The following is a 17,135-nucleotide window of genomic DNA, read 5'->3' on the forward strand; positions in this document are numbered from 1 at the left end:
TACCAGCTTGACAGCCTCAGTACACAACGAAGATGAGCGCTTTACCATTTCTGTTTCTCCCCTAAGGAAGGTGCCAATGGCTCTATTGAAAAAGGAAGGGGCTGTTTGCCAGTTGGAATGGCCTCACATGTCCTGCGAAGCTGCCCAACGTAGCTGGCGGGCCAAAGAACCAGTCTCCATCCTGGAGTTTGGCTCCTGCCAGAACTCACACCACGTGAGAAGCAACAGAAAATGTCCAGGGCGTGTGCAGTGTGAGTACCTACTGTCTTGGCACAAGTTCATTTCAGTTTATACCAGTTAGTGCTGCCCCTGGAGAATATTTACTACATATACAAATAGGCAGTTAATATGACCCTTGATAGACACGGTAATAGAGTTTGTACTGACAATTGACCCTGAACTGCATTCTGCCAGTTAGAGCGTGATTAATTCACTGCGCTGGCAGAGAAAAAACGGCTCTAGCTGAACCCTGGGATTCAGGTTGAGAATTAGCCTACCAAGACCTCTACTACAATGATCCAGTCGATGTACAGTGAACCCAAAGGCTTTGAATACTCTTAAGCCATTTCTAATATACACGAAATGGAAAGACAGCAACACTACGAACACTGACTCTTCCTAAAATGCCATTCTCTGTCGAGGTTGGGGTTGTTCTTTTGCGGTCTGAAGCCCCTTGGCTTCCAGCATCCTTTGTATTTTCAATGAAGACACGTACACCAAGGAACATAGCGCCAACAGCGAGCAAATTCCCTGAGATTCGTACCAGCCAAGGGATTTGGATAAAACTGATTTGTCTCCAGAAATGGCATGAGTACACTGCTGCTCAGGAAACAGGCTTTACCTTTCTGCACTTCTCGCCCTTCCAGCGCTGGCAGTATGTTAAAAATCTCTCTTCTACATGAGGATGAGAGGACTCTTAGAAACTTCCCAGGCCAACTTAACACGTTTCCTGAAAGCATCACAAAGAAAAGAAAGTGCGTCCTAAGACTCAGACCTTCCCAACCTCGTCAGACCTGCAAGACAGAAATGACAACTGCGTGCGTCCAGAGAAACCCTGGAATAGGCAGCTCTTACAGATTAATACCCAACACAGACCAAGAAACGCATGGTCTCACGGATTCTCAACAAGCCAACAGATTTCTCTTCCATACACATGTTCTCACCTCAGCCACAAAATCACAGAGCCACACATAATAGAGGTTTAAATCAAAGGTATATACAAGGTATTAAACATGTACCCAGGGAATAGTTGGACACTGTTTATCTTTAGATATGAGTCCGTACCTTAATATTTTAAAAAGCTGCCCAGTTCACATTTACTTAAACTACTACTGATCTTGAAAATAAATTGAAATATTGGATATTTTTGTCCACCTGTGATTTTTTAATTAAATATTTACCAAAGTAAAAGTTGCCATGAATCTTTTCTTTAAAGATTTTATTTATTTATTTATTTGAGAGAGAGAGAATGAGAGCACGAAAGGGGTGAGGGGCAGAGGGAGAAGCAGGCTCCCCTCTGAACTGGGAGCTTGATGTGGGGCTCGATCCCCAGACTCCTGGATCATGACCTGAGCTGAAGGCAGACATTTAACCAACTGAACCACCTAGGCACCCCTGTTGCCACATATATTTAAACATATTTGGTGTATATGCAGAGAAACCTCCAATTACTATGTTGCTACTCTTTGAGGTACAGGATAAAAACTTCACTTATTATTCCATTTGTTAAGAAACTGGGTGTTTTTCCCTACTGATAGGGAAAGGGAAAGCAATATTTGGATATAAAAACTAAGCAAAAGTGTATGCATTTACAGAATATATTTCTCCAAGCAGCTCCCATTGAGTAGCGAAGTCCTTCAGAATCACTTTCCTTCTTATTCATACACATCCTGATATATAAAAACATCTGCATAGTTAGTTGGAAGTACACATTGGTATAGTCTGAGTCCACTGTGACTGTTCATAGCTACAAATGTGGGCTGATATGGGCTATCGGTTGGAATGTGGGACATAGGTGCCCCTATTTGGTTATTAAATATTTTTAACACCACCCCAGATTATAATATATAACGGAAAGTTAGTAGCACATTTTCCTACCATAATGCTGTGTTACAAGCAGCCCCTTTCGTGAATGCACTGTCCTGGCCTATATTGTAAAGGGAAGAGAAGGAGCAGCAGTTCTCCCTCAAAACCAGGGAGCAGGAGCTTGATGAGGATGTTAAGTTGTTTCCTTGTTGTCTGGGCTGCTAAAACAAAATGCTATAGACTGGGAGCTTATAAACAACATAATGTGTATCTCACTGGTCCAGAGGCTGGGAAGTCCACGACGAAGTTGCCCACTGATCTAACGTCTGGCCTGCTTCTTGGTTCGTAGACAACCAGCTTTTTGCTGTGTCCTCACATGCTGGAAGAGGCCAGGGAACTCTGTTTAGTCTCTTTCATAAGATGTCAGTCTTGACAAAGATTTTTTACGTGACCCCAAAAGCTTTCTGACACGGGTCTTGACAGTGATATACTGGATATGACCCCAAAGGACAGGCGACAAAGGAAAAATAAACACGTGGTATTACGTCAACATAAAAAGCTTGTGCAAGAAAACTAACAACAAAATGTAAAGAAAACCTACATAATGGAAGAAAATATCGTGCACTATATATCAGATAAGGAAATAGTATTGAAAATATGTAAGGATCTCATACAACTCAATAACAAAATAAACCCACATTAGAAATGGTCTAAGGACTGAATAGACATTTTCCCAGAGAAGACATACAAATAAGTGAAGGGATTAAGAGGTATAAACTTCCATTTATAAAATAAATTAGTCACGGAGATGAAAAGCCCTGCACAGGGAATATAGTCAGTATTCTAATAACATTGTGTGGTGATAAATGGTAACCATACTTATCATGGGAGCATTGAGTAACGTATAGAATTGTCAAATCGCTATGTTGTACATCTGAAACTAACATTATATTTCAACAATTAATCCCACTCATGCAGTCTCCATCTTCATGACTTAATCACCTGCCGAAGGGCCCACCTCCTAATACCATCCTTTTAGGCATTAGGATTTCAACCTATTGAAATTTTAAATTTTGAGGGGACATAAACACACAGACCTTAGCACCTGTGGTGATAACTTTGCCTCCATTTCTTAGCTTTTGGTTTCTGACACCTTTTGAGACTTATAGGCCCTCATTGCATGTCTTTATCACAACATTAAAAAGTCACAATCTAGACTGGTAACAGTAACAGCTACCGTGAATTGAATAGCTGCTATGCACCAAATACTAACAATCCTCCAAGGTAAGTGTTATCCCAGTTTTACACACAAGTAATCCAAGACTCAAACAAGGCCAACTATTTGCCAACAGGCCTATAGTATTAGGTAGCACAGCGAAGTTTCCAACATGGGCTGTCTACAAAGCCAATGTTCCTCTGTTCTGTTTTATATTATTCCTCCTAGAAAAGCTAGAAAGATTGTCAAGCTTTGCCCGAGAGTCAGCATGTTTCCTGCATTCCTGCTACCTCTTGCTTTAATGGAACAAGCAGCCCTTCCCCCCGCCCCATGGACTCTGAATTCTAGTTATTTTAACGTGGTTGTGTTTGCTAATGTAATACTAGCAGTGATAATAATAATATAATACCCATGCATGTGACTAATCAAGATGAGTTTTTGTTTCTTACCAGAAAAAGGCTCTGGAATTGAGGCCAACATAGACTGGAAGAGCCCAGATTTAGCTGGAAAGGGACAAATGATAAAGGGGACGATTTCAGAAGTTATTAGTACTCTAAAGGAAATGTTTCTCAGGTAACCAAAAATTAGTTTTTCTTAAACTAAAGCGATAATACAGATTTCTTAGTGAATCAGACAAAAACTATAAATTTGTGGCAAGAAGAGATGTACAGAGGTTTAGATAACTACAGAACTCAGTAAAAAAGTCTTGAAGCTGAATTCTGGATGTATTCTTTGTACCTATTGTGTTCAGACTAATTTATAGCTGGTATCCAACTCTTGCTATACTCAGAAGTGTTATTTTTCAAAAGAGTAATTTATTTCCACCTTTTAAAAGAAAACAGTCATTGTGGAACCTCTGGGGTTTTTTGTTTGTTTGTTTAGTATTACATAAACTTAAGTTTGGAAATAAATAAAATAAATGTATGCATTAGATGCAGTCAAAACCATGGATACATTCAAATTATCAAGTAAATGTGATAGATGATACTATTTTACTGAAACCAAAGTACTGGTGTTATAAACGGTAGAATATACGTCCTCAGTTCTGGTTCTATATTTTAACTATTTCCGTGTGTTGAATTTAGTCATTTTAGTGCTTAAAATGTCTTTTTAACTTCAACATGCAGCATATAACGGAATTAATAACGTTGAGATTTTTCTTGCTACTTCAGGATAATCAGATCTTACATTCAGCCAAAACTACAGCAATCTATTTTCACATACCAATGTAAAGAACTCTACAAATGACCAGTTTAATTAAAGATTAGTATTATTGTGCACAAGTTTAGTTTGGTAGCAGAGATAAAAAAAAAAAAATACCAGTGGTTTAAGTTTCTTTAGATTTTTTTTCTTTTAATATTACCATAAAAGAAGTCTAGAAATTAGCAGTCCATGACTGATACAGGCAAGCCGTGATGTCATCAAGAATGCAGGCCCCTATATTTCTGCTCCTGAATCATACCTCCCATTTTTAAGGTCACCCCATCATCCATGGAGCTCATGCTGGAATTCCAATTATCATCTTCACACTGAAAGCAACAGAGCAAATGCAACAGGGCGAAAAGGATTCCTCTCCACTGAGTTGCCTTCCTTTAAACAGCCTTGCCATAATTTTAACACAATATTTCTACGTATACCCTATTTGCCTCAACTTAAACATATGGCCATACCTAGTTGCAAAGGAAGAAAAGAAATAGAAATTTGTTTTTGGTTTCCATGCAGCAGTGTGTCTGGGTTTGTTACTAAGGTGAGAGACGAAAATGTTTATCAGAGGAGGCAACTATTAATCTTTGTCACAAGTTATACTTTTAAACTCTGCACTTTAAAAATCTAATGCAGTTCTTGATAAGGAACATTACATCTACCACTAATGAACTGTTCCCATTTGATATACCCAAAGGTGACAACCTCTAGGTAAGTGTGAAATAGAAATGAAAATATTGGTTTCTGCCTGCCAGTTCCTAGCACAGAACTCCTAAAATCCTTGTCATTTCCTATGTGATAATAGCACTAAGAATATCTTTTTTTTCCGCTAGTATTTGGCTTTTGACCCCAGTTCCTGACAGTGCTTCTAAATGCGCTGGGATTTACTGAGTGATAGAAACGTCTCTTGTTCTCTTGGGTCTAGACATGGCGAACATCTAGAAAGCTTCAGGATAGGGACTGGTCCCCAGAAAAACCAAGTCATGATTAAAAATTTAGAACTTGCAGCCTCCTCTTCATCATTTGGATAGGGGAGAAAGGCTGGAGATTGAGTTAATAATCTATCATACCTACATGATGAAACCTCCATAAAAAAATCCCGGAAGTGGGAGGTTTAGAGAGCCTCTGAGTTGGTGAACACGTCCACATACCAGCTTGACACACCTTAACGCCATGGGGACAGAAGCTCCCGTGCTCAGAACCTGTCCAAACCTCCCCCTGAGCATCTCTTCATCTGGCTGCTCATCTGTATCCTTTATATAATAAACTGGTAAGCATAAGTAAATGTTTCCCTGAGTTCGGTGAACCATTCTAATAAATTATAGAACCCCAGGAAAGGTTCCAGCCATTTGGTCAAAAGTACCAAAGACAACCGAAAACTTGTGATTGGCATCTGAAGTGGGGACAGTCTTCTGGGACTAAGCCCTAAACTTGTGGTGCCTGTTACTCGCTCCGGCTAGAGAGGTCAGCTGAATTGTGTAACGCCTGGGTGGAATCACAGAATTGGTTGGGGGGGGGGGGGAATCACACATCTGGTGTCAGAGATATTGCGTGTGTGTGAGTGAAGGAGACACACAGGGATATGTTTGCTACACCCTGTATGTCTACTTACAATGTAAAAACAGTAATACCTCTACAGTACAGGTGCTCTCTGCTCTATTTGCTTAAACTCTTACGTACAAAGTGATGACTTAGTTCTACCATTACCTTTGTCTTCTAAAACTCTAGCAGGACTTCTGTTCATACAGCATACCATGGCAGTTTCCAATCTCTAATATGGCCTCTGGCAATCTGAACAATCAAAATTATTTTTTTAAAAGAAGAGTCTAAGGTTTAGAGAAGTTAGACAACCTGCCTGAAGTCATGCAGCTCAATCCAGCCCTGGACCCCTCTGCAGGTGCTGTGGCTCCTCGGGCCTCCTTAGCACAATTTATGCAAATTTCCTTAGGCACAGAGTCACTTCTTCAGATCTAGGGGTCTAGTCAACGTTGTGAACGGCCATGCAATCCTATGTGGGTTTCCCAGATGCTTAAAAGAATGTTTTTCTTGGCACCTCCATTTCAAGGCATCACGTGGATACCAGGTAGAGCACGGACCGCTCTACCAGTAACAATGATGGTGGTATACAGTTTTATGTTGTTGATGGTAAATAGACAAGTTTCAGCAATTATTATAGAAAAATGACTCATCGTTGTGGTTAAGAACTAATTCTGGATCCACACCACTTGGTTTGGGATCCCAGCTTCAAAACTACTGGCTGTGTGATCTTCATCAAGTTAATCAACCCACACCCCATTTTACTCATCTGTGAAGTATAAATAATAGTATCTACAGGGTTGTTAGAGGATAAATGACCTAATATTAGCACTTAAAATAGTGCCTAACACATAGAGAGGCTGTAGTGTTTGCTGTCATTATTAGAAGTAGTTGTATTATTAGTGTTATTATAGTCATTGTACTGAGGCAGAAGGGAGCAATTTTGCATAAACGGGAATACTCTGACGTGAGAGTCATAAAGAAGGAATTCAGAAAATCATATAAAATGGAAATGCACTTAAGAATCACACAGACCCTAAATCCAACAGGACCTCAGGTCCATCACTCATCTTGGATAGAGATTTTTTTGTTCGCTGGCAATAAAGTAAAGGAAATTGGTTTTTTTTTTTATTTAACAATTGTAAAACTTAGCAAAATAATTGATTTTTTTCTTTTTTTTACTCAAACTGCTGGGATCACATTATAAATAATGACAACTGGCTACAAGAGGGAAGGAGGGAAAAAACCTTTGAGTTGGGGTGGGGGAGGGAAGAGCATGCACATATTCGGGAAAGGTAGAACTAGTAATGCAAGAGACTGAACTACCATAGTCAGACCTAACTGGATTTTCCTGAACCTTTTCCTACTGCTGATTGACCTTCTGTTATCCTCCTGCATTTGGATTTCCCTTACCTCCTGAGTCACTTTGAAATTTCTTTTTTTTAATTTGACATCCCATGTAACATGTCTATAATGTTCCAAAAAGAAGTATTAAATTGAGTTTAGAATGTATCCTCCTTCTCTGTATGACAGGCAGTAAAAGACAGTGCCAGTCTTCATTTTATAAAACAAAGTACAATATCCATGCAAAAATAATTACTAAAAGAAGAAATAGATTTCCGAATAGTATTATAAAAGTGTTTTCTGCCCTCTATTTCTTACACAAATGAACTGAGGCATGAGCTTCGGGGGAGGGAAACTCAGAGTTCACTTCCTGGCCTCCCCCAAAGAAAAGATGGAATAAAAAAAAATTCTTTAGAACTAAATGCAAGAAATTGCAGAGAGAATGAAAGCAGTTATGCATGAGGAACGCTAGCATAGTTTGACTCATTTGGTAAAACTTTAATACCGGTATATATATGACTGATACCTGCAAAACTTGCTTTAATGCTTCTTCCTGTAAGCTGATATTTCTCACAAAATTCAGAAGGGAACTCTAACTCCTTTCCTTCCTCTTTATGTGCCTTCTGTCTCAAATCCAGCACAGACATGCAAACAGGTAGATTTGATTCCTTGTGCCAGTAATTGATACAGTTGAACAAAGGATTCTTTTACCATAAAATCTATGTATTGCTAACAGGAATCGTGAGTTACCAGGCAGAACAATACCAGACAGCAAAGCTTGGAAGGAGAAACTGAGGTAGGTACAAAGCAACAGAATACAAGCACCGTGGGTCCCAAGCCCTGGCTCGGTCTAAGCCTACACAAAGGGATCTCGGCACCTCTCCATCACTGAGCAGCCCCGACAGTTTCTGGACCTTGGCACACGTGTGGACATCAGGGACCACATTATGCCCTGGTGTGACTAATGCAATTATCTGAACTCCACCTCACAGCCTCCTTCGTGTTTTCTAGCACAGTAGCACCCCCACTAGAGGGCAGGAAAGGGCACGAAGAACCAGAACTCCATTAATGGAGTTCATGAAGTTTTGAGTGAAGAATAAGGATAAAGAAAGAATTTCTTCTGTTGACAGGGTCTGTGGTCCTAATTAGCATACATAATGGAGAGTGGACCACACTCGAGTCCCAGAGTCATTTTTAAAAATTCAAAATTCTAATTATGTGACTGACAAGCATTTCCTAAGTTATTTTATTTGGTAAATCCGCTCTTTCTCCCGGACTCTAAATACCTTTGAGCAGGCTCTCCTATGCAAATGTACAAGACCACTCACATTTTGTGACAAAGGGCTGATTAAATCTCATCCCCTCCAGGAAAAAAGACAGAGTAAAAAAAAAAAATGGGATCCACAAATTATTTTGTACTTTTTTGTGAACAAGTCCGAAGGTTTAAAAGAGTGACCAAGTTTTACCACAAATGATATATTTACCCAAGCTCAGCATCCTGCGTAGTCTAGTAGCATTCAGGTATGACAGGAATAAAAGCCAAAAGCAGCCACAACTGCGCATTGTAGAATTGACTTCAAATTCATCTAAATATGAAATATTTGTACAACGCTGATACATGAAAAACAAAAGGGCTCTTTAATTCAGGGGTTGAGTTTTTTTTTTTGAAACCTAGCCTATGGGAGCTCTTGGAGAATATAGTTTTGCTGCCCTTTCTTTATAATATGTAACTGCTATTTCTATTCTGGGGATTTCTCATGAGTTTGCAGCCACACTGTCACATATGGTCGCCTTTCCACCTAGTGCTGGATAGGGTCAAGTTCCTCTGCATTTCTGTGACTCGGGTTTGGGGGTTCTCTTCAAGTCAAACATACTTAATGTGAGAGGTGGTGGTGTGGAGTGCAGCTGCAGGTGAGCAGCCCCAGCAGGGGGAAGGTAACAACAACACACTGTGTCTACGGAGCCAAACACGAAGAAAAACTACAATTAGCTTTTGCTGCTTTCTGCAGAATCTGCATTTGCATTTTAAATTACATTTTGGTGTACTCATTTTCATCTTTCTTTTGGCTTTTAAAGCTGGAACAGAGACTCCTGACAAAAACACTGCCTAAGATTGGCATTTATTAGGGGGGAAAAAAACCCACATCCACATGATTTTTTTTCTAAAATATTCCTTTGAGATTAGTTATTTCAGAAAGTCATGTTGACAGGCAGATGGAGAGAAAGATGCAAGATGGTTTCAGAGATTCTAGGAATCTCAAAGCCTGGATTCCCATTTCAACATTTCGATTCTTGCTAGTCAGTGAGTTTCTCTAGCTCGCTACATTAAAGTGTGTACAGTAGTAACATATATTAAACTTGCTCTCCTGATACATGCTGACAATTATATAGTTTATCATGCCAATAAGTTTGTTGAAATCAAATCAAATCAAACTTGTCTCTTAATCTCTGGAGGGATGCTCCCTCTACAAATTTGTTAAGCTTTGTGTGTTCTCCCCCCGCCAATTGCCTAAATACTATTGATTATCAACAGCCTTCTCCCAAGTGATCACTGGGTGTTAAATGTAAAGCAAAACAGAAATTCTCGTGAATTCGACTGTGAGCTCATTCTCACTTCTTTGAAAGGGACCAGTCCCTCCTCATTAAATGATTAATTCTCATGGACCCTTTGGCCAATGACTTTATGGATGGGTAAACCAAAAAGAATATCTCACTTTTCATTTTATCACTAAAGGACAGATGCTGAAAAACTGAAGATTGAGCCAGGTGCCAAGGGGGAATAGAAAAATTATACAGCTCAACTGCCAATTTTCTAAAGGAGATATTAGCATGGAAATATACTGCTGTGATCAACTCAAGTGGAATTCAAGGAACTGATATTGTGCAGTATTTAAAATTCTCTACAATTCTAGAGAATTCTGACTTTGTCTATCTTATTGGTATATCTTAGTAGTTTATGTGTGAGTTCATCCCAGTCTGTATTTTGTCCAGCCTTCAGTGGTTTCATGCAATAGTTTCTTGTTGTGCAATAATGAAACCCTTTAGGTTTGAAACACTTCTACATGCATTTATTTAAAAATTTATTTGAGTAAAAAAGGCACTAGGGATGCATTTGTGAAAAACACAGATAAGACCCCTGGTCTCAAAAGTCTACATTCTAATTAGCAAAAGAATCAGTAAGTGGGAAACACAAAATCACTTTGGATAGCTCTAAGTGCTATGAAAAAATAACAACAATGATAAGCTAAAATGATATGGGGGAGGTGAGGCTAATTTAAACTGAGTGATCTGGAAGGCCTAACAAAACAGGACACTTGAGCTCCATTATAAGAAGAGACAATGAGGAAAAGATTTGGGGTCAGAGTTCAAGCAGAGGGTACAGCAAGTACCAAGGTGCTGGCACAGGAACAAGCCTGACCTTCAAAGAAGCTGGTGTGGCCACTGGGCAGCAAGCAAGAGGGAAAACAGAAGGGGATGAACGCCAAGGTAGAGGCAAGAGACGTATTTTCAGGTCTTTAGAAGCTACTAGGCTACCCAATTTTTGTGAAATTACCCCCAAAACATAGGTGCTTAAAATAAAGGTTATATTTTGCTTACAGTTTGAAGATTAAGAATATGGGAAAGTTTTTCCAGGCAATTTATCTCTGATGCATGTGGTATTAGCTGGAGCGGCTAAAGCTGGGGGACCCGCTTCCCAGGTGATTTCTTCATTCAGGGTCTGGTGCCTCAGTGCTTCCTGGCCTCTTTCTCTCCATGGCACCGCACATTCTAGGGCCTCTCCAATGGCTTGTTCCTCTCACAAGATGGCAGCATGACTGTGTCATAGTTGTTAGACTGCTTACACAAAGCCGGCCTTCCCCCCAGAACTATCCTTGACCCGCACTTCAAGCCTTCTATATGACCTCTCTTCAAAGTCTCAGAACATCCCTGCCCCATTTTTTGTTAGTCAAACAAGGCACTAAGGTCAGCCCAGGGTCAAAGGAGGGAGAATCAGACATCTCCTAAGAGAGGAAGGTCAAAGAATTTGTGGCCATCTTGAGTCGGCTACAGAGGCCATGGTAAGCATTCTGCATTTTTTTTTTCTAAGTCTAATGGGAAGCCACTGGAGGCTTTAAAATACAGAAATGACATGATTTTATTTGTGTTTTTAAAAGATCATTTGGGCTGCGAGACAGAGAATATACTGAATGAGGAAAAGAGAGAAAAGCAGGGAGACCAATTAGAGGCAGTTACAGCTGTCTGGGTGGCTGAAATGGAATGGTAGCCGTGGAAATGGAAAGAAGTGAATATGTAAGTAAATATAAAGGACATTGTGAAGGACTTGCAGTTGGATAGGTCTGTGGGAGAAGAAAAGCACCAGGGAGACTCTGAAGATTTTACTGAGGAACTGAATGGGGATTGTATTTATTAAGGCAGGAGGAAAGGGATCCAACTATTTACATGTCTCAGATCATCATCCCAATAGCTCTTTGTAACAGCCATGAGGTATGCCTTACTGTCCCCAGTCTTTTGTCACATGAGAACAATGACATTCATAAATAAAAGGAGCAAGAGGATGGGAGAATAGGGAAGGAAGGGAGGGAAGGAGAGAAAGGAAGGAAGGAAGAAAGACCTTCCTAAAACAATTAACTAGTTATTGCGAAAATGGGTCTAGAATTACTTATCTAGTCAGTGCATCTTCCCATTGTACAACATAGTTAACTGTCAACCATTAGTATAAGAAGTTGAGTTTAAATTACTTATTTTAAACCTCCTCAAAGAATGTTTCCTTCTGAGTAAAAGAGAAACAGTGAAGATGATCACAAGCCAAAGTTTTGTTCTCAGTAATCACAGGATTTAAGCGGTGGCATGATCAAGTCTTTTCAGAGATCTCTAAATGTAGGTCAAATTAATTTTGATTTTATGTCTGCTAAATATATATATGTATTTTAAGTTGAATTGAAAACCACAGTGAATAGAGGAAAGGCAGGATCTAGTAGAAACGTCCTGGAGGGCCTACTTCTTGTATCTCTGGCTTTGACATTAAATAAACAATGAATTGTATGAAAAATCCCTAAATTCTGTCTAATTCCCTCCTCATCAAAGAATTATTACTTTTAATAACCATGTCATGAACATGTAAAGGGGAAATTATTGGGGGAAAATATTTTTATATACTTCAAAAAAAAGCGAGGCTGTTATTATGAATTCTTCCCAAACAACATTAATTTAGAATTTTAATACACCAGTCTATTACCCACTAAAGAGAATCCCAAATAACCCAATATATCAGGACTCTTTGTGAGTAGAACCCTTTCCCTGCCACCTCTCTAAGTCACATTCAGCAACATGTAGTACTTAACAGATTTGCCACATCAGTCATCAAATATGAAAACTCACAGCGTGGTTAGAAAATAAGTATTCTAGGAGGGTCCTAGTTACCAAGACAATACTCACTGGTAATTATTTTTCTCTCTCATGCCCTGGTTTATACTCAATTGTTGGTCACTGTCAGCACCTTTCACTTCGTGAGACCCTGACTGGGGCGCTGTGCTAACACACCCACACGCCCACGCACACCCACCCCAAGATACCTTTCTCTCACTCTGAGCAATGTTCCTTTACCCACATGGGAACATTTATTGGGCTTGTTTCCGTTCTAGGGGAGTGCAAGATTAAAGGGGTACTATCTGAATAATCATTTGGTGATGTGGTCTGAAGTTTATATTCCTCAGCAGAAACAAGCCACAGACATCAAAACTGCCTGAAGATATAGATATATAGAGATTTTACATAGATAGATAGATAGATAGATAGATAGATAGATAGATAGATGATAGATAGATAATCAATAGTCTTCTGTTAGATCTCAAAGTTGTGCTGTATATAGATGAGGATGGTAGGTCTACATACAGAAAAACCAGACCATTTCTCTTGTACTTGTTGTGGGAAACTGATTTAACTGATTTGGAAATGCTTAAAGGCAGGTTGAGAAAACTCTGCTGAATGTCTAAATAAACTTTCTGATTGTTCAACAATTTAATTAATGTTTCTGAGAAATTTGCAGCCAAAAGACCTTTGGATTTCAGTGCAAGCAAAATTTAGTTAGACATTCCACCAGAGTCATCATTCTTAAAATTCAAATTAAATAAGCAATGTTCCAAAGCATAAAATTCCAAATACATTTTCTTTTCCCTCAAAAAAAAAAAAATCTTTCTTCCTCAGATGTCACCACTTCTGTTAAAAACAAGAGCATTTTCATTTCCCTACATCTCTCCACTTGGCTCAGTGAGGCTGCCCTCACATGGGCACTGTGCTGGTCTCCCCACCTTCCTGCCTGTATTGTTTCTTTCATAGGCACTAAGTCAACTTGCATAGTGTCCTTGCATATTACAATCTGAAATACAATTTGGTTGTTACATCACGCTAAATATTCTTTCAGTGTTTACCTATTGACTATGAAATACTGTTCAGAGTCCTTAATTTCACTCTCCAGGTTAAGACCACCTCTTGGTTTGTGGGGTCGTGGGCAATTTCTTTTTTTCAGGGCTCCTGTCTACATAACCGGTTTGATTAAAAATGTATTAAAAATTCAGAGGCCCATGTGAGGTATATTGATTTACTCCCAGAGATTTCAAATCATAGGTAGAGAAGATGGACTCTCCTATTTATTGTCCAATCAGAACATGTTAAGATTTTTCCTAGTGTTCAGGCTCCTTCTCTGCCTGTTCAGGTCTGGTACCCATCTTGTCGTTATCTTTTGATGGTGACAATCCCTCATTTTGTGCTAATAGGATTTATTCTCCATTTCTCATTTTTATTCTTGACATTCCAGAAATTATTGCCAGTTCCTGACCTAATTTGAGTTCAAAATAATTATGTTTTTATTTTTCCCCACCGAGACAAAAAAAGTAGCAATGCTTTCATCACTCACAATGCCAAGGCTTTTTGCAATATTTTTGTAGCAATACAATACAGATCTTCTTGCTTCTGCAGTATCCTATTATTTATATAATGCTGGTTACGTCACTAAAAATGCCCCCTCAGCCAGTGAGCAGCCCGTGAATACTGGTTTCCAGTGACCCTCTCAGAGGCTGTGACTCTGCTTCAGGATGGTGAACACCGTGCTTACCCAGAGCTTGCAGAAAATATTAATGATAATTCATCTTCCGGTTATGCTAAATTTACTGTTTGGAGTTTTATCACATAGATGTAGAATAACAAACCCTTCATCCATTTTTCTGCTCAGGTCTGTACGTTACGTCATGTCATCCCTTGAGTGCGCTTTCTCAGTGTTGACTGCTCCGCCGCTTCCCGTACACCCCACCAGCGGGGAAAACCAGAAGAGGGGCCTGCCGGCAAAGTGGAAGAGCTCCCCTTTTAGGTAAGAAATGTCTGTGCCTCATGCAGCATGGCTTAGGACCAGCCTGAAAGGACATAACGTTGCCTCATCTACTGTGGGTAAGTGAGAACATGAGTCAGAAGGGCCGAACAGCCTTTCCTAATACGCACATTCCGATAACGCAACTTTGAAGCTCATTCCTGCAATTAGGATGAACTGATCCCTAAAGAAAATACCTTGTTGAAGGCCCGTGGAAGAAACAAACAAGATATAAAGGGCAGAGTTCAGTCTATTCTTCTCGATTTCATCTTTTCATCAAAAACTATGTAATCTCGTGTTGTTTTTCCAAAGATACGCATCTACTAATATGATAGTGATGACACCATTTTTATTCACCTACCTGCAGTACATACAATCGGGCTTTTGTAGACTTGTTTTTCCCGGGACTACACAGACTGCCCCTTAAACGAAAACCAAACAGTGATCTGGGTTCACCTTCCAAATCGAGTGACTCGCGAGTGATTGTGAAGGCAGTACTGATGTACTCGGTCAAGCTGACCTGCTTCTCTCTGTGAATCTGTTCTGATACTGTTATCTTCCAGAATTGCATGTACTATGGTTATGGAAGGTGTCTGGAAAGATGTCAGATGGAGCCTGAGTTTCAAGGAAGCTGGTTGTTTTCCCTCAGTTCCTAACACCCGTTCTGAACTATGCAAGGAGGAATACTGTATATTTAAATGCATCTGTTGTACGACTGCTGAGTTCAGAGTACTCTAGCAAGGGGTGGTAATCACACAGATGGTGTGCTTCACAGCCCAAACCACTTGCTGTGAGATGCCACATTCGCAGAGAACATGTAAATACTTGGCGCCGTTGTGAGAGTTTTCAGAGGTGTTACATTCATTTAGAGAGTTACAGCTTTGGTGGTGACAGCTTCTCATTTTGGGCTAGCAGGATTAATTCTTCCTTCCTTATTTTTATTCTTGACATTCCAGAAATTGCCACAATTTCCTGATCTAACTAGAGTTGGGAAAGAGTTGTGTTTTCTTATTTTCCTTATTTTCTTCCTTAAAGAGGGTTCCTACACCAACAAGAGTGTGATGCAGAGGAACTGGCTGACCAGGAGAATACTGGCTTTATGTCCCACCAGGGAGTCTTCAGGCCTGTATTCGTGTGCCTTCCCACATTTCAATAAATGCCACCCACGGCCCACCACATCGTTCCGGTTTTCTTTTACTCCAAACGGACTAGAAAAAGCATTTTTTAAATCTGTATTTTCTATGAACATTCACCCGCCCATCCACTTACTTATTAAATATATCGCTGGAAGCTCGCTGAGTGTAAAATAGAATTGGTCTCTAGGTCCCTCTGCATGAGCTTCCCTGGCAAAGTAAGAAAGTCGGGGAGGGGCCACAGCTGAGAAGGTCTGGAAAAGACAAGGAGGGAAGCAAACCTGAAGAATGGTGAGAAGATGAAGAAGACAATAGTAGGTGGCATCGGTGTCTGCGAGAACTCACGATGAGGTATGACAAGCTACAGGTCACGTTCGGGACCTTCTCCACAGATACCACGTATCGGAGCATGCAACCCATGTGGCCTGTGGCCCGTGTGGATGCACATCTGGCTGTTTAAAGGGGCAACACAGGGCTAAGGGAAGGTTCAAATGACACAGGAGCTCCCCTAGAGGAATTCACCGTCCAGACAAGGATGTACACCAATAAACGTAATATACCAGCATTCTAAAAAGAGCCAAAGATTGGGTCACTTCTAGTTTCATGGAGGAAATAGCACTTGTGTTGGGTCTCACAGAATGAGTAGGTATGTGACAGCCCAGAGGAAAGAGGGTAGAAGAGAAGAGCGCAGAGTTTCAAATGTCTGTTCCTCCCGATTCTGTGGCACATAGAACAGTGGCTGGTACGTAAGAGTTATCATTTACTGAATGAATAAATGAATGACTATCAAAGAAGGTTGCATGAAACTTTTAAAAATAAGATTCAGACTTTAAGGACCCCATACTCAAACTTGCAACATCATGCAACAGACTACATTAAAATAGAAAATATGGAGAAAGATCATTTATAAGACAAAAGAATAATGTAAAATGAGAAAGAAAATTAAGGGGTGAGCTTAGAAAGCCAAAGAGAAAACAAGGGTAGGAAAATAGTGTCAGCCAAAAAAGAAGCTTGCCATCATAAGATTAGTTTGTCAAAGCCATTTAAAATTTCTATGTATATATTTCCTATAGAAAATTTATAAAAATAAAGCAAAACAAAAAACACACTCCTGATTCCAACATCTAGAGAGACTCGCTTATCCAGACACAACCACTATTAACCCCCATTGTACATATTTTAAAACAATTGCACTAATATTTAAATAAATATTAAAAAGTCTGATACTCTATATTTTCTTCTCCTAACTATTGTATTGTGGAGAAGGAGATACCGAGAAAGTGAAAAGTATCAGAAATAATCCTCATCTGATTTAGCA

General features: G+C 39.7%; 1 protein-coding gene and 1 long non-coding RNA gene across 2 annotated transcripts in view; one reads left to right on the plus strand and one right to left on the minus strand.

The window, feature by feature from the left end:
* CXXC4 (CXXC finger protein 4) overlaps positions 1-17,135 on the minus strand; it is a 385,276-nt gene that overhangs the window by 359,517 nt on the left and 8,624 nt on the right. The gene's annotated exons all lie outside the window — the stretch shown is intronic.
* On the plus strand, positions 7,971-16,193 carry LOC123793398 (uncharacterized). Its single transcript, XR_006779939.2, has 3 exons — positions 7,971-8,120; positions 14,553-14,687; positions 15,720-16,193. It is a non-coding gene; the product is annotated as an uncharacterized LOC123793398 (long non-coding RNA).

The sequence above is a fragment of the Ursus americanus genome, chromosome 13, assembly GCF_024610735.1.
Source record: "Ursus americanus isolate L20-20 chromosome 13, mUrsAme1.1.p, whole genome shotgun sequence".
Classification (NCBI taxonomy): Eukaryota; Metazoa; Chordata; class Mammalia; order Carnivora; family Ursidae; genus Ursus; species Ursus americanus.